At 51.2% G+C, this 21,199-nt stretch overlaps 1 long non-coding RNA gene across 1 annotated transcript; it reads right to left on the bottom strand.

The window, feature by feature from the left end:
• Positions 1-1,378: 1,378 nt before the first annotated feature.
• LOC107965550 lies at positions 1,379-18,672 on the bottom strand. The gene is made up of 2 exons (XR_001705629.2): positions 18,384-18,672; positions 1,379-1,901 (listed from the first exon to the last, which is right to left on the bottom strand). It is a non-coding gene; the product is annotated as an uncharacterized LOC107965550 (long non-coding RNA).
• Between the last annotated feature and the right edge of the window lie 2,527 nt (positions 18,673-21,199).

Raw genomic sequence — 21,199 nt, 5'->3', positions numbered from 1 at the left:
CCAGTGGCGCGGGGGACTCTCCTGCGTCCCGGGCAATTTTTCACTCGGGGCCGAGCCCCGACGCAGCGAGCGGACGTCGCCGACCACTTCATAAAATTACTTTATTACTCGTCCGGCCCTTGCGGTGACCCCCCTCCCCCTCCCCCCCCCCCAGTCCTCCCTTTTTCGAGGCCATTTTTTACCGCGACATATGTCGACGAGGGTCTCGCCCTCTCGCGAGTTCACGGCCCGTCCACGGCGCTTTTCCCTCCCTCTCCCTCTCTATTTCTCTTCGCCGTAGCCGCTAAGAAGTTTGCCGGTTCACCGGTGGAAACAGGTCTTGTGGAGGGGATGCGGGAATGCTGATTGGTTTTTTTCGCGTATTTGTGTCTGAATCTGTATCTATATATCAAAATTAACGTAATACAATACAGAAAATTCTAAACTCTAAATAAGTTTTTATTTGTCGTGATGTGTTAATTTTTATTGATTTTTACGAACGATGTAATTTATAAATCGAAGATACTTTCCAAGCTTCTTAAATGAAAATGATTATTTATACAAGTATTCAAGTTCACGGCTCTTCTATCGGATTGAGAATTCTAAATTCGTTTTTATTTGTCATGATGTATTAATTTTTGTTGATTTTTACGAACGACGTAATTTATAAATCGAAGATACTTTCCAAGCTTCTTAAATAAAAATAATATTTTCAAGTATTCAAATTCACGGCTCTTCTATCGGACTGAGAATTCTAAATTCATTTTTATTTGCCATAATGTGTTAATTTTTATTGATTTTTACGAATGACATAATTTATAAATCGAAGATACTTTCCAAGCTTTTTAAATAAAAATAATATTTTCAAGTATTCAAGTTCACGGCTCTTCTATCGGATTAAGAATTCTAAATTCGTTTTTATTTGCCGTGATGTTAATTTGATGTTAATTTTTGTTGATTTTTACGAACGAGGATTCGTAATTTATAAATCGAAGATACTTTCCAAGTTTCATAAATGAAAATGATTTCAAGTATTCAAGTTCACGGCTCTTCTATTGGATTGAGAATTCTAAATTCGTTTTTATTTGCCGTAATGTGTTAATTTTTATTGATTTTTACGAACGACATAATTTGTAAATCGAAGATACTTTCCAAGCTTCATAAATGAAAATGATATTTTCAAGTATTCAAGTTCACGGCTCTTCTATAGAATTGTGCGAGATGATTTATAAATCGAAGATATTTTCCAAGCTTTTTAAATAAAAATAATATTTTCAAGTATTCAAGTTCACGGCTCTTCCATCGGATTGTGCGAGATGAACGAAGCAGCCAGTCTAAACCGAAGTGAAATTTCTTTCCAGCAGAGTATCACGTTTGAAAAAGATTCGTTGGAAGATACGGATTTGTATTTGGGCTTTATTCGATTTATAGTGTCCAATATCGTGTCGCGAGGCGAGGTTTTTCTTAGGCGGTTTAATCGATCGGGGGTAATATTAAGCGAACGATGTAATTAAAGTTACGGGGAGAGAACGCGGGAACATTATGGTGGTCCAACATGGTGATTCGATCGATAACAACGTATCCCTACGGATGAACAGGCCATTGTTAATGAAATTATCAACGAACCGCAGCGTCACGAGTCACTTGACAAATGAACCAGTAAGTTTCCAACGTTTTCGAATATCAACCGTTGAATATCACGCAAATGTACGAGTTTACACTTTTAAAAGTTGCCGCAATTTTTTTCAAAGACGTTTCGTCCACGCGGCAAACCGATGACACCCTTTCCTCGATCATCGAGCACATCGAGAAACTGCGATCGTAGACGTAATCTCGTTGCAGCTCCAACGTATCGAATCAACCTTCATTCACTTTTTCTCCCTCGATCCTTTCCCTTTCGCGTCTTTAGAGAGGGATGAAATCTGCAAAGAAAAACGACGAAACGTTGGAAGAAGATTTTTACTCGCAATCGATAAAAGAGGATAATTGGAGGGGAAAAGGAAAAGAAAGGAGAAGAATATGTAAGAAGGGAAACGCGAGAGGGCGCGATCAAGGCTGGTCGGGATATAAATTCAAGACGGAGGTGGGGCACGTTCGCTTCAGGGGTGGATTCTCACGTTTTAAGCACGCCTTGCAGACAAAGTTGGCGACTTAGCTGAACATTTTTCGGGGTTATCTTAATCTCGGCGGGATTAGGTGGCTGCCACGTCTATGGAAAGGAGCGGGTTGAACACGCGCACAGAGAAAGGGGCTGGGAACAAACGTGAGTGCAACCCCTACGGTGCAACACACACCGTTCCTCTTCTCACTTGCACGCTTGCCAACGCGCTTGTGTGCGCGCCGGTTATTGTGTACGTTTCCGCGCGAAAAGTTCGTCGCCGCGGATACCGGCAACTTCATCCGCGCTAGCCTTTCCGAAATCCGCCCCCGCAACTTCCCCAAAGTCGCCCAGCAATTTTCAAAATAAAACGACGAGCCGGGATTTCGCCGCATCACGCGCTCGCTCCTCTCTCTCTCTCTCTCTCGAATCGATAAATTTCTTCAAAATTTTCGAGCGAAAAATTCTCCTCGAAGCAACGGAAGAAAGAAACGTAAACAATCTTTCGAGAATAACAATCCTTCGCCAATTCGAGACGCTTTGTTGATAATCCTCTGTTGACGCCACGCGCTGCGTAGCAACGGAACAGATATAATTCGTACATTCGTAAATATTAATTTCATTCGCGACGTTACCTTCGTACGAATCGTTCATATCGTTGAAAGTTGGAATATTTTTCGAAATTGTTGTAACTACGCGAATACGAAATTATTCTAATAATCTATAAATCATCGAATCGTAATTAATCTACGTAAATATACGATTTGAAAAACGAGCAAAATTTTTACATTATATTATACCTAAGTGTATTATATTATACCTAATCCCATCAAGATGTAGACGTCGTCGTTTTGAATATGTGACAAGTACGACACGTAAGACTCGCATTTCCTTCCTCGAGACTTTAGTTTCGACCAGCAAAAGCATTTGTCTAATCGTTGGAAAATCCGCGGTTACGGGATCGAACCTCCGATTCCTTTTTCTCTTTATCTTCTCTAGAGGGGAAAGAAAGAAAAACAATCAGGACAAAGAGGAGGGTGAGAGAAAGGGGGGAGGGGGGTGAAAGGATAGGTACAAAGTCCCGTATCCTCTCGTTGGCGGCTTGCGGTTTGAAGCAACAACCTCCTTCCCTTTCGTACCGCGAACCACCTCCCCCTCCCTCGCCCCTCTCCCCGCTCGGCGAGCGAATGAGCACAGGCACAAGGGGGTGGAGTGTACGTGCGGGTGGCCGCTCGTTATTTTTATTGGCCGCGTTTATCGGAGGGCTTACCGGGGCGAGAAAAAAGGAAGGGGAAAGAGGGAAAAAAAGAGAGAAAAAGAAGGAAGGGAAAAAAGGCCAAGCTGGCGAGAAAAAAGTCTGGGGCGACTGATTTTTTTTCCCCTGCCCTGATTTCACGGGGGATGAGCAAATCTCGCCCCTCAACCAGGGACGGGCAACACGACTTTTTTTCTGCTTTTTCTTCCTCTCTTTTTTTTTCTTCTTTTTCTTTCAGACAATCGACATGTAACCAGATTCGACCTCTGCTATCTTTCTTCTACCTGCTCCTCCCCAACGTGAATATACGGATTTACCTGTTCTCATCTAACGCGTCTACAAAACCTCCTATTTCTTTAACTTACATTTAATCTAATCTTCATTTCCTTGGAAGGATTTTTAGGACACGCAGATTATAAATGTAAAACACAAAAGAGAAGGAGATTTTTCGAGAGTGGAAGAATGGAGCAAGAGAGATGTAATTCGGGGGTAAGGAGCCATCTTGCCACGGACCAGGCAACCTGAGGTTTTTCCGGTAGCTTTCCTGCCCATTTTCCGTGGACTATGCGGAAGCACTAAATAATGCGGATGCTCCTGGCGCGGCGAAGGGGCGGCAAGAAGGAGGGGGGGCTCTGCTCTAGGCCACGGGGAAACGGCGAGGGGAGGGGGGGCGTCAAGGAAAGAGGAGGGGATAGCAGGACGAGCTGGAGATTTTGCGCGCAGAGTTATAGTGAAACTTTCGAGCATTTATTTCACGAATCTGCATACTACGTCCGCCGCCGTGGTGGCTGCCGCGCGAACAGGCCACCTACCTACCACCCACCCCACCCACCTACCGGAGGGGAGCCGTGCCCGAGACTAGTGTAGTGTCCTCGCCTTAGTAAGTACATGCACCAACCGGCTAGAAAGGGGTCTTGTGCGTTCTCCCGTCGTCCAGGGAAAGGGATTGCGAGAGAGGACCCGACTTTCCGACTCCAGCCACGTCCGGCTAACGAACCAACCCCTTTTCCTTCCCCCCCGATTCCTCCCTCTTTCTTTGTCTTTACTCATCCTCCGCGCCTTTGTACCTATCATCTTCCATCCATTTCTTTTTTTTTCCTCCAAACGAATCGTTAGCATATGTGTGTATATATATATATATATATATATGTAAGGTGAATCTAAGAGAATTTCTTGGTTTCTCGATAAGGGTGAGCGCACGTACCCGATCGAAATCGACTCTCTAGGATTTTTCAAAGTTTCGCCGGATGCATTATCGCGGCGCGAGTTCGCACAAGGCCAAGTTTCACGTGCAGAGGGTGGTGGATGGGGGATGGAATTATTGATAGAAGATGGTGGAAAGATATGTGGCTGAGGCGAGAGAGCCTTCGCCAGCGTTTTGCCCGCGGCCCTTAACTCCACCTCCCTCCCTCCCTCCGAAACCACCACCACCACCACCACCGGGACCAGGGAGAAAATTTACGGCCACGCGAACTACCCTCTTAAACTCCGCGAGACCGGCCCCCCGCCTCCCTCCTACCACCATTGCCGCCATTGCGCACAACTTTCAAAATTCGGCCCATAAAACTTTTCGAGAAACTACCGAGCTCGCGCGCTCGACCACCCGCTCGCTTTCTCCATTACCGAATTTCGTGATCGGGTTTTCAACCCCTTCACCTCGATACTTCGCCCGGATCCTCTTTCTCTGCTCTAGAGCGGCGACGAAAACACGCTCTTATTTCACCCGTCGATATTTTCCAACCGAGACGGATGGATTGATGGGAATGCTTTCGCGTAAACTTTTGAAGATCGAATCGTTTTTCCCCATGTTTTCCAAAAAAGAAAAGGAAAAGGAAGGGAAAAGAATTATTAGGTATTATCTCGGAGGTGGAAGAGGTGGTGCAAATTGGACAGGTGAGGAGCTTGCAACGCGATAGTCGAGCGCGTTCCGACCGCGTTTCGGATGGCACGAGTTTCGCGTTACTCCCGTGGAAGAAAATTTCTCTAGCCTCTCCCTGGGTAAAGTGGGCTGGCTCGTGGAGCTGGCTCTTGGTCGAGCGTGTGGTTCACGAGACGGGGACAGGCGATCCGACCCTAGGTGTGCTTTAAGAGGCGACATTTTTGAAGAGGCCATTAGCGCACACGTGTGTGTAGATGCGTGGATCCTCTCTTCCTTATTCCTCTCTTCCTCCCTTTCTCCCTCTCTCTCTCTCTCTTTCTACCTTTGCCTCTTTTTCGAGTGGAAACGATTACGTTACAGGGGGTGTACGGGCAATCACGAACCGGTGTAACGCGTATACGTTCACGTTTCACCCAAGTAGCACGAGTTGCGAAACAGCGGCGTGGAAGAGAGCGCGAGTGCGGGGGAGAGAGAGAGAGAGGGATGAGCGGAGGAGAGTGGGCGAACTGCATCCCTGTGTCTGAACGAGCGCGAGGGATGGGGTTAAGAGGGTGTATCAGTTGTTTACTACCCGGCCGCAAACCGCCGACAAAAACATTAATGTCGAACGTTAGCGACGATAACGCTAACCCGACCCCTCTTTCTCGATCGTTCCACGATCACCGCGTTTGTTCGAATTCGAAGACGAGCGAAGAAGAATTCTCTTCTTTCGAACGAACGAACGAGGATTCGCGATAAGGAAAGTTTCTGCCCCGTTTCCTCCAGAATTTCCTTGGACGGAATTTAAAAATAGAAAGAACGGGGGAGGAGGGGAGATACGGGGCGAGAGGAGAGCAATTCGGAAGAAAATGGCCTCGTTTATCTGAAAATTCTCCCGCGAGCGCCGATGCCTAGGCTTGGAAGAGGATTGGACGAAACTTTATCCATTTTTGCCCCTGCCCGCTCCCCTCCGCCCCCGGTATCGCCTCGCCCCGCGCCTCGTCACGTCCCTTCGGTGGCTCGAACCACTTTGCCAGTCTCCGCCAACCGCCCCGAGCCTCCTCCAGGCGCGACTCTTCCTCCAGGCCGCACACCACCGTCCCTGGAATACGGAGAGAGAACCCGTTCCCTCCCCCGCCCCCGAACGGGTGCGAGAACTAGGCGATCAGGGAGGGTGGCGGCTACGAGAGTTCGGGTCGGAAGGCAAGATGAATATTTTCTTATCTTGCCGTTACTTAATTTTACGATTCCTCCCGATACCACCAGGTTCGTCGCTATGGCAACCCCGCCTAAGTACCCCGTAAAAAGATGAATCGCGAGCCAAGCATATTTCCCCGAGACGGGGAATAACAACTTCCAACTTCTGCCACCTCCATCCCCCGCACGAGCGCATCCACTTATCGCGTCGCTTGTATCCCCCGTCGCGCAGGTCGATTGATTTTTATTCTTATACCTCCCGTGGGATTTCCAGCCGCGTTTCAAATGTCGCGCGACTTAATGTCAAGGATTAAACGCCCATCGATGGACGATTATTCCCCTGGCAAGATCGATCGCGCCTCTTCCTCTTCCTCTTCCTCGAAGAGAGAGAGAGAGGACACATTTTCCTCTTTTCCCAATCGCGTTATCGCGTCGTATAACAGCGTTTCGAAGGGAAAATCGGAGGATCGGTCGGAGGAGTAGGGGGATCGGGGAGCGGAATTATAGGAGCGATCCGTCTTGGAAAGCGGTATTCGTATATCGGTGACAAGCGATCGCCTATGGCATTTTGGCGGCGACCGCGGCACAAGCGAGCAACCCCGTCCGAGGAAGGGACGAAATTGATCGCGGCTGTGTCGCACGATTACACACCGTCGTCGTGGAAATCTTCCGCGCGATCAAGCCCTCTTCTGAGCTATTTCTTGCCGATCGTGGCAAGGCACAGGCCAGCGCGTACCTACCACCGCCCCTCCTCGTCACGGCTGCCTTCCTCGCCACGGCTCCTTTATCCCGCAGTATCTATCTTCATTTTCTTAATCGCTCCCCCACCCCTCCCCCCGCCGCAGCCGCCGCCTCCTCCTCCTCCTCCTCCTCCTCCACCACCTCCTCCCTCGCCCCTTTTCGCCGGCCAAGATGGCGCCGTTGACGAAGACGTATTACCCGCTACGCCGCTAGCTGAAAGGGATCGGCTGCGGATTTCTAAGAGATTGGACTCCTCTCTCTCACCCCCTCCCCACCTCCTCCTCCCCCGAACGAATAGATTCTTTGCGTATTCCGATCGTCGGTAATCCCGTAACGCCTTAGACGCGGGGGAATGGGAATGGGATTAAAACGCGAGCGGTGGCAACGACATCCGTTTCGAAGCGACGATCGATCGATCGCGAGGACCAAGATGTATATATATATGTATATCTCCCTTCCTTCCGAAAATCTAGATCGTCCTTTCCTTTTTTTTCGAATTCGATGAGAGAGAGAGAGAAAGAGAGAGAGAGGCTCGATGAGACGAGGAGGGAATCGAGGAGGAGGAGGATCGAGAGGACAGGTTGATGAGGGATAGACGCGATCTGATTTCGATCGTTTTCGTTCTAATCTCTGGCGCGCTTTCGCGCGCGTACATATGCATGCCCCGCCACGTGTTCCGAGTCACCCTCTCTCTCGCGGTAATCCGGAGACGCACGCGTGTGCACGCACGTACACACACACACACTGTAGGACTGTAGGAAGCCCGAGTGCACGGAAGGAGGAAGCCGAATGTGGGACAAACTCATACCCCCATTCATCCGTACCACGCTAACCGCGTTTGCATTCTGGTGAAAGTCGAGGACCCCTTTCTCTTTCTCTCTCTCTCTCTTTCCGTTGTCCTATCCTATTCCTCGGTCTTTACTTTCGTATCGATTTTTACACGAATTTCCAAGGCTGGCTGGAAATTCCGTTAAAACGGCGGGGGAGCGTCGGAGGGAGGATCCGTCTCTCGATTCTTCGATCGTGGAACGAGCTACGAGAAGCGAAGAGAAATTGGACGCTTGGAGGGTGGTCTCGAAGAGTTGCGAGTCGCGAGAAGAAGACGAAGAAGAAGAAGAAGAAGAAGGAGGAGGAGGTGGAGGCGGAGGGGGACGGTCGAAGCGAGTTGCCGGCGAGAAAACGAGTTTCTGCCCGGAAAGTCTGGCTGCAGCTCCCCTCGGTGGAGGCACGGTGCACCGTCCCACCCCACCCCGTCCCCACACCACCGCCGGTGGCAGTATCAACCCCCCGTGTGCCCAGCGGTTGCGTCCGTGTAACCTCCGTAGGTGTGCAAGAACCAAGTTGCCGGCGAAAGACAGAGGGCGAGACACAAGGAGACAGAAGGCTCGGGAGAAAGAGGAAGGAAGAAGGAGGAAGAAGAAGAAGAGGGAGGGAGGGAGAGGGAGGGAGAGGGAGAGAGAGAGAGGGAAAGAGAGAGAGAGCGAGGGCGAAGCTTTTCCTTAGCTCGCGAGTGGGGGCGGCCATTTTCCCGAGTTCTTAATATTTTCATGATGGCGGCCGGTGCTGGCGGAGCCGGTTGGAAATGGGGAGTGGGTGTGGGGTGGATGAAAGAGGGTGGGCAAGCGGAACGGAGCACCAGAGGCGGCGGCGGGCTGAAGGGGGGCCGGGCGCGGCGAGAGGGGAGAAATTAGAAAAGGGGAGATTTAAATATCAAGCTCCGAGGGGCGGACCGCGCTCTCTCGCTCCCTCCACCCCGCCGTTACACGCCGTTTCTCACTCTTTCCACCCTCTTTCGTCTCTTTCGCCTCTCCGCTTCTTCTCTTCTCTCCGGCCCTCCCCCTCCCCCCTCGCCCCGCATTACCACCCTCCACCCTTTGCCGTTCTTCGCTTATGCACCTACACACCGGTGCCGCGGACCTATATACACAGACACGTACACACGTCTATCGATCCTCGGCCAGAGAAAAGGCGTCTTAGAGCCGTTCGACGTCGGAGGACGCTGCTAAGGCAGTGCTACGTGCTAATTGGACGGCCCCTGCCGACGCTTTTGTCCTTTCTGGACCCGACACCAACTTCGTCGATATAACGACACCATGCGCCGACGAGTATGCGACGCACTCTCTCTCTCTCTCTTTCTCACTCTCTTTCTCGCTCGTGTAGACCTCGAGAATGCACACAGGCCCGTGAATGCTGGCTGGCTCGCATAATTCGGAAAAACTACGGGAAACACGCTCTCCCCGGTGTCGGTGAAATAACACGACATTCCATTGTCTCTGGTCTCGGGGAATCCTCTGGCGACACCTTCAATTTTCCTCCTCCTCCTCCTCCTCCTCCTCTCGTTCCCTAGTCGTGTCCGCCAAAACTTTGCTCCTCGTCTTTTGCAACGAACGGGGGAAATCGTGGACCGAAACTCACGCGATTAACGTTATAACATAATACGTTGTTGCGTTTCTGTCTCGGCGCACAATCAACGGTGCCATACGATTCTCGAGGAAAGAAAATTGGGATAATACTTTCCCGCGACTGAAGTGACGTTTTGTAATCGAAACGTCCAATTTTTCAGATGAAACGAATTAAAAAACAAAAATAGAGAAAGAGATAGAGAGAGAGAGAGAAAGGGAGAGAGAGGTGAACTTCTTCTCCGCTCCACCGCGATGAGACTTGCTTGTCTTTGGAACGCACGTGTGCCGCATCACGTGTACCGTGTCACGTGTTTGATGTAGGTCAATGTCTTCGGCATATCGGACACACAACGCTCCGCAACGCGTCGCCACAAATCAAATAACAACGTTCCAACCAACGCATATTAGCTGGACGTAACCTGCACACCGATGACACGGGATCGTTTCCACTCGATTTCCACTCGTCCATCGTCGTTTCAACTCGAGGAGTTGGGAGGGAAGGGGAAGAGGATAAGGGGATGGAACGAACGAAAAGAGCTCGGACTGATCGCGTTTCGAAAACGAGATGGATCGAATGATTAAGGAGAAATATCGGTCACCCACGTACGGTTACGATCGTTCACCTTTCTCTCAAACAGGCTCGACACGAAAGAATGGAAAATGGACTTATGAAAATCCGCGTGTACAAGGAAAATTCTCAAGAGTGGCCCGGGAGGGGGGGCGTCGTAGGTGGTGGGTGGTGGATTGCTTCGCGCTCGAAAGGAAGGAAGTAAGGAAGTGAGGAGGGAAGAAAGGAGGTAAAAGGGAAGAAGGAAGGGGGGTGGAATAGGTAGAGAACTCGAATTCGTCCTTTGAGAGGCCGACAGCAGGCGCCAGCCGGAGGAAACGGAGTAAAATGTCCTGGAAACAACCGAGTCTTTCGCTACCTCCTCCTCCCCCCCCTCCCCGTCCCCCGTCCCCCGCCCCCTCACCCATCCTCCCTCGCAGGTATAATACCCCCCTCGTCCCAAGAAGCTTACCCGCCCTATATTTTCCGTATCTGGAATAAGTGCGAAGGGGCTTGCAAGACTCTGTGTTACGCCCCCTTCTTTAATTACGTTCAACCGCCCCTCGCCAACAACTACTCTCCTCCCGCGCCCCCCCGCTCGACGCACCACCATCCCCCGTCCCTCGCCTCCCCCCTGGCCCGCTTCGTTTTATCTATTCATCCTCCGGTATCTACTTGTTTTTAGAGAAGAAAATTTTAATTGGAATTTAGACAGTATTTCCCTTCCCTTCTCTCCCCTGCTTCCCTCCATCCTCCGTTTCTCTCTCTCTCACTCGCTCACTCTCATCCAGGCGAACTTCGTTCCCTTTTCGCGCGGCTGGAAGGAACCGGCGGTCTCCCTCGTGCAACCCTTTCGCGACTTCGAACAAGACCGATAATCCAATAGTCGTCGTCTTCTCCACGGGTTGGTAAATGGATGCATATTAAACGAAGCCTATCGCTTCTATGGCATCGATCCTTCTCTCTCTCTCTCTCTTTCTATCTATCTTTATCGAGCGAAACGCGACTTTCCAGAAGAAAATATCTTGGATTTTTTTTTCGAACGAGTCCTCGCTCCTCGGATGAAGTAGATTTTCCATCGTCGGTTGAAAGGGTTGAATTACTTTCTCGCTAATTGCAAAATCGATAAGGGGACGGACGAGATGAAACGGGGAAGAAGAAGAAGAAGAAGAAGATGGCTAGTCACTTCCTCCTCCATCAGACAGTGGAAAAATCGGAAGCGTCTCAATTAAAAAAAGCGGACTGTGAACCGACGCTACTTTATTCGCGACAGTCCACGAGGCCGTCATCGACACGCGAATACGTACTTGCAGTTGGAGGCAAAGAGGTTCGTCCTCGAAATAAAGAACGGTTGATTACCCGCTGTTTCGCTCCGCTGCCTCTCCGCTCTCCCGTCTCTCCTTCACGATTTCGACAAGGCGAAATATTTTTTCCCGAACTTTAGCGACGCCTTCGTTCGAGAGGATCGAGATCAAGATCGGAAAACGTTCAGAAAGGAAATAGGAAAAGTGGGAAGGGAGTTCTTCTCTTTCGGTTTCACGGGAACGGACCGCAATCGGCGGCCAATCGTCTCGACTCCTTTTCAACGAAGGATCGAAACGGTGGTTGGTCGAAGGACAAGGGAACCGCGGAAAATAGCCGGCCCTGAAAACATTTCCGCCCGATTGAAACGCGCGCAGATTGGCCCGCGAGAAAGAAGCGGATGAAAGGGACGAAAGGACGGAGAAAGGGAGAGAGAGAGAGAGAGAGGGGGGGGGGGAGGGAGATAGAACCGCTCGATCGAGTCCACTGAAACAGTTTGTGTCTGCGGTCCACCGAAATTGATCCGGCAACACCGCGGCAACTGTCTCCAACACTCTCCCCAGCCCTACGCCCACGCTCTCTTCTCTTCTCCTCTTTTGATCCCTCTTTCCATCGGTAACCGCATGCATCCTCTCTCGTCCTCCATCCACCGCGGACACCTGTGGTACGTCCTCCCTTCTTCGAGGATCTTGACCCTTCGCACGAGATCGGGATCGAAAGAACGAGAGAGAGAGAAAAGAAAAAAGAGAAACTTTTGTTCCGTTCCAAATATATGACACGCGATACGATACAAGAAAGACGATACGTGAAAAGATTTCGCGAATATTTTCCCTTTAGAATCTCATCAACTGGCATCCCTTTCGATCTTTCCGCGCGGTTCCTTCAACCGCGGTTAGATTCCGCGGAATAAACTTGCACGATTCTCTCCCTCCTCGCCCCCCTCCACGTCCCCGGTCCCCGTGTGCGAATTCTAAAGCGTGGAAACAGCAAAGAGAGAAGAGAAAAGGACGAGCGGTTGGAAGGAAAGCGGGTGGAAGAAGTAGCGGCGGAGGGTGGCGGCAAGAATAAGAAGACGTGGAAAGACAAGGTTGGGTACGGAGGGTACGTACACTCGTTTCCTAAAGGTCGAGTTTCCGCGCGCGGGGAAGCGAGATGGGACTAGAGAGAGAGAGAGAGAGCGGAGAAAGAAAGAAAGAGAATGGAGGGAGAGGGAGAGAGAGAGAGAGAGAGAGAGGGTGAAAGCTCGGCGAGGCAAGACGGATGGAGGTCGTAGGACCAAGCTAGCGGGGAGATGGAGATGGAGGAGACGAAAGGAGAGGATCGCAGGAGGAGGAGGAGGAGGAGGAGGAGGAGAGGGTGGAGAGGTGGAGGGTAGGAGAGAAATAAAGATGGCCGCTCGTGCCTCCGGGGCCGAGCCACCCACTCGAACCACCTTACTCCTCGCGGTAATAAAAGGAAAAAGGGGAGAAAACTGAGGAGCAGAGCTGAAGGTGGTAGGTTGGCCTGTGGGGGGTGCCACGAACGAACAGCCACGAGGAACCCGGGGGGGCATTTGAGGGGGAAACAGTTCTTATTGATTCAGAGGAGCCACCCTCGCGGAGGAGCAAAAGCCTGGTGGACCCGCGCTCCTGGACTTCTCTCCTTCTCGATCTTCCCTCTTTATCCGTCCATACCCTCCCCCCTGCCCTTTTACAAGGAACGATCTCGCGTCGAAATTCTCTCTCTCTCTCTTTCTCTCGTCTCGTCGAAAAATCCTCCTCCTCCTCTTCCTTCTCCTCATGTTTCTCGCCTTTCTCGAGAAAAGAATACGCGTCTCGAGGAACGTGGGCCGAGGCACACGACGCGCCGCCACACGCCGGCGGTCAATATTTACCCGCGATTAAAAAGTAACGAGCCACCCCACCTTCTTTTCGCCTACCTACCCGTGGCGCGGGTAAAGTTTGTCCCGGTTATTAAAGGGTAGCCAGGTTTTTCAAAGTCGACAGATTGAAACGAGCGCCTCGTCTAATTGCCGCTCCTACCCGTCCTTCTTTTCTTTTTTTTTTTTTTTTTTTTTTTCCCCCCAGTGTTTACGCGCCCGTGTATCATCCTCGGGGTCCCTTCGGGTCGCGTTCACGTTAACTGCGGGGATGGGCCACGATGGGTCAAATTGACTCGTCGACTTTCCGCCTCTCTCCTCGTCCCAGCTTTCCTCTCCTCTTCTCTCCTCGGTTAAGAGGAGCCCGAGTTGGCGACGGAGGGGGAGGGAAAGCGGCGGTTTCCAACCACTTTTTCCGGGACCCGGCGGTTGTTTACGCTGCCAACACACCGACTCGTGCCGGCAGGTGTGCTCGCCGCTGATGCGTCGTCAAATATAAAACGAGTTCGCTTAAAAAGCTTCTTCAGCCGCCCCCTGTAGGTGTCCGCCTATGTACTTCGCAACGAAGGGCGAATTTTCCGAAACCGAGTCCGAGGAGCGTCGAGAAATATGTGGACGCGCGACATTTCGACATTCGTCCGCGTATTCCTTCCTTCGACACAGCCGCGTGTCTCGCGAGCGACACGACACGAGCGAACAAGAGGGCGAGGTGGGGGTGGGAGAGAGAATCGGAGTCGGCCTTCGATCCCTTCGAGGAACGAAGGTTAGGAGCGAAAGGAGAAAGGCAACGTCGTAATTTTAACTCTCCGGGACTTTTCTCCACGTGCACGCCAACCGCTGTACAGAGTCGCCCCTTTTCCCACCCCTTTTCTCTTTCTCCCCCGTCCCTCCCTCCCGCCCGCCCGTCCGCCCGGCTCTCTCTGGGCAAATTGACTTTTCCTAATAAACCAACTCGCGAGGCAACTTCGGCGAAAATCATTTAAAACTTTCCCAGACTCGAATTCGCCTCTCGTTTTAATGCGGAGGCCCGCAGAAAGCTCGCACACGAGGTGCGTGCATCATCCCCCGCCCCCTCTCCTTTCCTCTTTTCTTCCGCTTCCGTTCCTCGTCGTTTTCTCGTTTCCCATCCCGCCCCCTTTGTGCCCCAATAACCGGCCCCCTTGGACGCGATCCTCTCCCCCGTACCCTTCCTCGCGCGCGCGCGAAAGACGATTGGACGCGATTCCCTCGCCAAATTTTATCTCACACGCGCGAAATCGAAAGATTTTCGAAGATCGAAGGAAAAGCAATGCGCCCACCCTCTAAATCGTTGCATACGATTCCCTAGTCAAATCTTTTCTTATACGAGCAAAATTGGAATATGATATTTTAGGAAAGCAATGCAAAATGGTTCTTTAAATCGTTGGACACGATTCAGCAAACTTTTATACATTCAAAATCGAAATAATTGGACACGATTCTTTCGTCAAATATCAAATCTTTTCTTAGAAGCGCAAAATTGGAATATCGTATTTTGGAAAAGTGATGCGTGCCCTCTAAACCGTAGCACACGATTCTCTCGTCAAACTTTCATATATTCGAAATCGAAAGATTCTCTCGACCCTTTAACTTTATTTCATATATGCAAAATCGAAAGATGGACACGATTCTCTTTTCTCAGAAGCTCAAAATTAAAATATCGTATTTTGGAAAAGCATAGACTCTCTAAATCATTGGACACGATTTCTTCAGCAAACTTTCACATATTCGAAATCGAAAGATGATTGGACACGATTCTCTCGTCAAACTTCATTTCATACACACAATATGGTATGGAATATGGTATTTTGGAAAAGCGATGCATAGACTCTCTAAATTATTGGCCACGATTTCTTCAGCAAACTTTGGACGCAATTCTCTCGACAAACCTTATCTCCTTACACATACGAAATCGAAATATTCCGGAAAAGCTAAGCGCGTAGAAGATACGCAACGTCGATTTCTGGAGGAGAATTAAGGAGAAAATGGACGGGGGAAGAATCGAAGAATAAATCAGCACGCGATCCTCCCTTTAACGTTATTTCGCGTTGGGGAAATAAATCACGAGCGACGTTTTCCAGGAAACTGATAGGGGAAACGGCGTGTCAAGAAGATCGCGGAAAGGCGGGATTTCAAAATGTTGGAAATGTCGAGGATAGATCGTCCATCTCTTGGATCGCTTTTTCACCGTTTTATTTCCCCCGCGAAAAATCCGTGGCCAAGAAGAAATTGTTCCAATATTTGCCGATCTCCACGCATCAAAGAACAACTTTGCTCGACAAATAATCCTCTCGTTCTCTCTTTCTCTCCCGCCGAGTAAATGTTTGCTCGACTTTCAACTTCGAGGAAAGATTAAAAAAAAAAAAATACCGACATTGACCGCGCTGGAGGAAAATACTCGAAAAAAAAAATCGTTCGAAATCTTCAACGTTTCGAAATCCGATACATCGGAGAAGTTGGCCAGGTTTCTCATCTCTCCTCCGCGCTTGTTATCCCTGGTTTATGGGTTCTCGTTGCGCGATGCTGCAACGACGTCGGCGGTCGTAGGGGGTGGCTCGTATACGGGATTCCGTTACTATTTATTTCACGGCACACGCCCTATCCGAGCGTAGCCGAGACAACGAGCGCGTACGTCACGATTAAAAATAGCTCGCGAATTGCGAAATTTCTGTTCCCCCAGAACACGAATATCCCGAGCGTATATCTCGCGCTCTCGAATTTTTCTCTAAAAGAACGAAAAAAAAAAAAAAGAAAAGAAAACAAAGAGAAAAAGAAAACGAAACTGAGAAACGTGTGCAACAAATCGGAAGAGAGACACGCGCGTGTTGAAAAAGCGGGTGGAAGGAATGCGGAGGAAGGAAAAAAAAAAGAGGTTCTTGGATTCCGGCCACGGAGTCTCGTTTAAAATTCAACCCCCGACGACGGGGGTTACGCTGCCTCGTATCTCGAGATAATAACGAGTTCTTCCTTTTCGTTTCCTCTTTTTCTCGGGCGGCGATGATACACGGGGGCGGGAGCGAGGTTGCGAGGAGAGCGGTCTCGAAAAATTAATTATATCTCGAAAGTTAAAATCGAGTTTGGGGTGGAGGGGCGGGAACGCGCGTTTGTTTTTGTTCGGCGTCGCCTCCTCTCCTCTCTCTCCTCTCTCTCTCCTCCCTCTCCCTCCTCCTCCTCCTCCTCCCGGTCGCCGGGGAACGGTAGAAATTTTAAACGAAAGTTTACTAATGAAGGCGACTTCCCTTCTCCCCCGCCCACCATCCAACGCCCAACGCTGGGTTGCAACGCGGAAGGGAAGGAGAGGGAGGGAAATCGCGCCACGCGGTAGTTTTCCGCGCGTTTTCAACGCCGGCCTCCACGGTCTGTGTGGGGCCGGCCACCACTTTTCTCGAGTATCTCTCTCTCTTTCCCTTTTTTTTTATTTTTCGCGGACTCGTCGCGGACTCGTTCAATGGAAATCTAGGAAGGGGAGGGAGAGGGGAAGGCCGACGGCGTCCAAAAGAGAGCGTCCACCGAGAGAGGAAATGCGCTTTTCCTCTTTTCCGCGCGCTTTTCAATCCGCGCTCTCTTGTCCTCGATGCGCCAATGTTTCAATCCACCCTCCTCTCGCCGATTTTCCACTCACGCCACGCAGGAAACCGCAGTCTGGATCAACCGCACGACGCGTCCACACGAAGCGCGTGGATTTTCTTTCCCTCCCTCCCTTGAAAAAACTCGAGGCGAGAAAAGAAAAGAAAAACACGCGGACGAAAGGAAGGTTGGAAGGGCAGAGAAGACAGGAGAGAGAGAGAGAGAGGCGTTTTCTCCGGTCGGAGATGTCCCGTTTTTCGAAGATCGATAAGGGAGTTGTTCGAAGCGTAGAGGGAAGCCGAGGGACCGGGCATAATAGAAAGAGATCCCTCCATTTTGCCAGCCATCTTTCGCGCAGGGCCGCCTCTAACCCTCCACCCTCGTCCCACTAGCTTTTCTTTCCCCTTCGCCGTATCTCTTTCTCTCGTCCCGAAACAAACCACCCCCGACCCCGGACCGCGGCAACCTTTCGCCGGGGGTGAAAGAGCTACGCGAGGAGCGCTCCGCGAGAGTAGTAGTAGTAGAAGCAGTAGTAGCGTGTAGTAGAAGGGTTCCTGGCCGAGGCAAAGGCTTAAAAATGCCTCCCTCCTTTCGCTCGTCACTCGAGAAAGCCAGCCCCCAAAAATCATTAAAACCATCCCTCCAACGGGAGGATTCCCTCCTTTTCTCCTCCTCCTCCTCCACGTCCGGGGAGACGGGGAATTCCATCCCTCTGGAATGATGCTTCCCAAGATTCTTTCGCGCGGGGAAGTGGTACGATTAAGGGAGATTTTACTGCCTCGACTTGACAAACAACGCGCTCTAATTGAGATCCAACGATTTATCATTTATCATCATCGTCAACGAAGGAACGAACGAGCGGGCGGGCGAAATGGCAATTTCGCGTAATTCGACTCGGAGGGAGGATAATTCCATCTTTCTTCTTCCTCGAGGAAAGTAACGAGCAGTTGGCCACCGATAATTTCCTCAGCCTGGCTACAATTACCAACGTCGGCAAAAATGGTGGAAACGTAGCGTGCGGGCGGGTACCCTCCGCCACGACAAACGCCACGGAGGTTATCACCCTCCGGGAACAAAATTGCAGAATCACTTTCCCTCTCGTGACTTATTTAGCCTTTGGGAACCGTGGCACGTGACGCTCCAAGGAACCACGTAACGCGCGATGGAGCGGCGCGAGAAGAGGAGGGCGGAGGAAAAAGGAAAGAAAGGAAAAGATGGAGAGGAGAGAGAGAGAGAGAGAGAAAAATCACGATACCGTACGCGATCCGCGGCTGGCCAGATGCCGCGTCATGTGCGCGATCCGACCACCGATTCCTTCCTTCCTTCCTTCCTCCCCTCTTCCCTCCTTCCCGCCGAAATTGCGCCGCTTGCCCTACAAACGAACCGTGCAGCGACACGGAAACTCGCGTTTCCACTTTCTTCGGGAAGTTGGCCAAACTTTTCCCCTGTCTCCTCCTCCTTCGACCACGCGTCACGATGCGCGTTTTTTTCTCCCCTTTCCTCTCTTCTCCACTGCTTCGCGACACTTCTCTCGATTGTCGGAACGTCGCGTCGAGCTCACTTTTCTTCGTCGTGGGACGCCGATCCAGGCAATCTCGTTCTAGGACTCGTCTCCTCTCCTTCTCTTCTCCTCTCTTCTCTCGTTCCTCCGCGATGCTTCGCTCCCGTGTACGCGCACCTCGTATTCCCTCTCTCCCTCCCTCCCTCTCTCTCTCTCTCTCTCTCGCTCCCTCCCTCTCCGCGCATCGCGAGTCCTGTTATTCCAGGATTCCAGTTGCCTAAGACGCCTTCGCCGACCGCAGAGTAAAGTATGGGGCCATACTTCACCCGCGGGGGCTTCTCCCCCTCCCCTCCCTCCTCCCCCTTTGCATCAACCCGCTCTAATGAAACTTTGAAAAATCACCGGAATTAACCGAATTTGAATTACACTCGGGTTCCAGGGTGGAGAGGGTGAAAAGTGGCGTAACGACCGTCTTCGAAGGGGCTTCGAATTCCTTCCAGCCTTTTCCATCCATCCTCCCTCTCCCTCTCCCTCTCCCCGATCTCTCGAAGATGTTCTTAGATCGAGATCTCGGGATTCTCGTTACGATAACGATAACGATAACGATGAATCGTACGGGAAGGGAAGGAACGCGAGAAACACGAGGACGGAAGAAGTATCGGTGGTGACGCGGGCAATGCCGACCGGTAGACTGGACTAGCACGAAAAAGTGACCGTCGCAATGGTTCCCCTCCCGGTGGGCCGGGTGGGGACCTCTCTCTCTCTCTCTGTCTCTCTCTCTCCTCTTTTTGGGTCCACTCGCGGCCGGCCAACCCCCGATCGTATAAAGGCGAAAACTGGACAAACCAGTTTTGCCGTTTACGAAACAACGGGGCTCCCCCCTCGGTGAAACGGGACTTGGACTGGCCGATGTCCACTATCCAAGGGGTGAGTCGGCCAAAGGCCACCGGTCGGCCGGTCGTCCGCCTTGTATTTATGAACGAGAACGCAACAATGTCCTCTCGATGCCTGCGACCGGTTTCTCCACTCTTCTCCGTTCCCATTGTCCATAAGCCTCGCCCCGAATATTGTGTCGTACGTTACGCGTGCACAGTCGAATCTTTTCGTCCCATTCGTTTCGAAATCTCGAAACGATCCGCTCGTTTCGTCCAGGAGGAAGAGGAAGAGGAAGAGGAAGGAGGATCTGGAGGATGGACGATCGAGAGGGGGGAAGCGCGGCGCGCGTGACGAGGATTCCATGGAGCGAAGGATCGGTGGAGAAGATCGCGAGAGCGGTGGACGACGAGACGCGAGAAGGAAGGAGCGAGAAGGGTGAGAGAAGAAGGTGGTACGGCCTGGCGAAGCAAAAAGGGGGCCGCGGCAACGAGGAGCCTCGGCCGGGGCTCGTAAACACACCGACAGAGTCTCTTGTTTTCTTATCTACGGCGGCAACAATGGGCCCCCAAGAAACAAAAGACGAAAGACGAGCTATTTATTTCGGTCCATTGTTTCGCAGTAGCGCGGAGTCAGGCTTGCTAGGTTGCTTGGCGCGCAGGGAGAGAGAGAGAGTGAGAGAGAGAGAGAGGAGGAGAGGGAGGGGGAGGGTAATGTAGAGAGAAGAGGTAGCTCGAGATGGCTGCAGAACCACACGCCATAAAGACTAAACGCTATGAAACGCTCCGCGGATCCTCCTACCCAGGCCGTACATCGCCTCTCTCGCCGGAGCCAAGGGTCTATCGTACCTTTTGCGGAGATAACGAGCTTACGAGTTTAATACGACGATGAAATACTTACAACTATAAGTATCGCGAGCTCGTGTAATTATGCCCGTGCATCGTTTCAAATTAACAAATCCCATTTATAGAAAGTAGAATCCGCGGTGTGTGTACATACCGCTTTCGAGAATTCAAAGGAAACCGGAGAATGCATTCGAACCTTTGCCAGCCTTCATCAGCCAGCGATATGCAATCTCCCCCTCCCCCTCGGCTCGCCGCGCCTCTTGTTCGGGAACGCGATCTTCCTCCTCCACTTCCTCCTTCTCCTCCTCCTTCTAGAGAAAAAAATCCCTCTTCTAGAATCGAAATCGATCACAACCCCTTTCTTCTCTTCCCAAGTTCGATCCAGCAGAGATCGCGAACAGGATCGTTTCACCGGGCATCGTCTTCCCTCATCGTTCCTCCACCCTTCGAGGGGGTTCGGCAAATTGATTAAAATTTTCGCAAGCGCGGGTCGAGAATGGTGGGCGGCGAGAGGCTAATTTTCTAGCAAGAAAATTCTGATTCTAATTTCATGCAAATGGCCGCCTGTGCTGGGGCACCGGGCCGAGGCGGAGGGGGTGGCTTACGAGCGAGCACGGTGAGGGTTGCGTGACGATGAGGGGTGGGGCAAGGGTGGCCCCCCAGCCGGCGACACGGAGAGAAAGAGAGAGAGAGAAGGGGGAGAGCGAGCTCTTGCACACGGGGGTGGGCCAGGAAGGGCGTAAGAAGAGCGACAAAACAATGGAACGAAATTTAAATTATGCTCCCCGCAAAATGGCGATCGTATGCAAAGCGATGCTTATCCAACGGAGTAGAAAGTGAGTAGAGGCGCCGACTTTGCAGATGCCGTTTCCCTCCTCCTCCGTCCTCGCGTCCTTCTTCTTTTCTTCGCCGTCCCTCTTAATCTTGTCCCCCTTCCCACCCCCTCGTTTCTTCCCGCAGAGACGCACCTTCGACGCGCACCTTGCGTGTCCTTCGCAGTCCCCCTGCACGCGATTTTCTATACATCCACGCCTCCGCTATTTTTTACTTATTTACTTTCCCCTCGTGCACGAGATCGCCAACTAAAACACGCCCCTGCACGATCGTTGCCCGGAATAAATTTCCAACGATATTTCGAAACGATTCCAAAGTTTTCTA

This window comes from Apis mellifera, linkage group LG14 (assembly GCF_003254395.2).
Source record: "Apis mellifera strain DH4 linkage group LG14, Amel_HAv3.1, whole genome shotgun sequence".
In the NCBI taxonomy this organism is placed as follows: Eukaryota; Metazoa; Arthropoda; class Insecta; order Hymenoptera; family Apidae; genus Apis; species Apis mellifera.
This window is presented reverse-complemented; position numbering and strand designations above follow the sequence as displayed.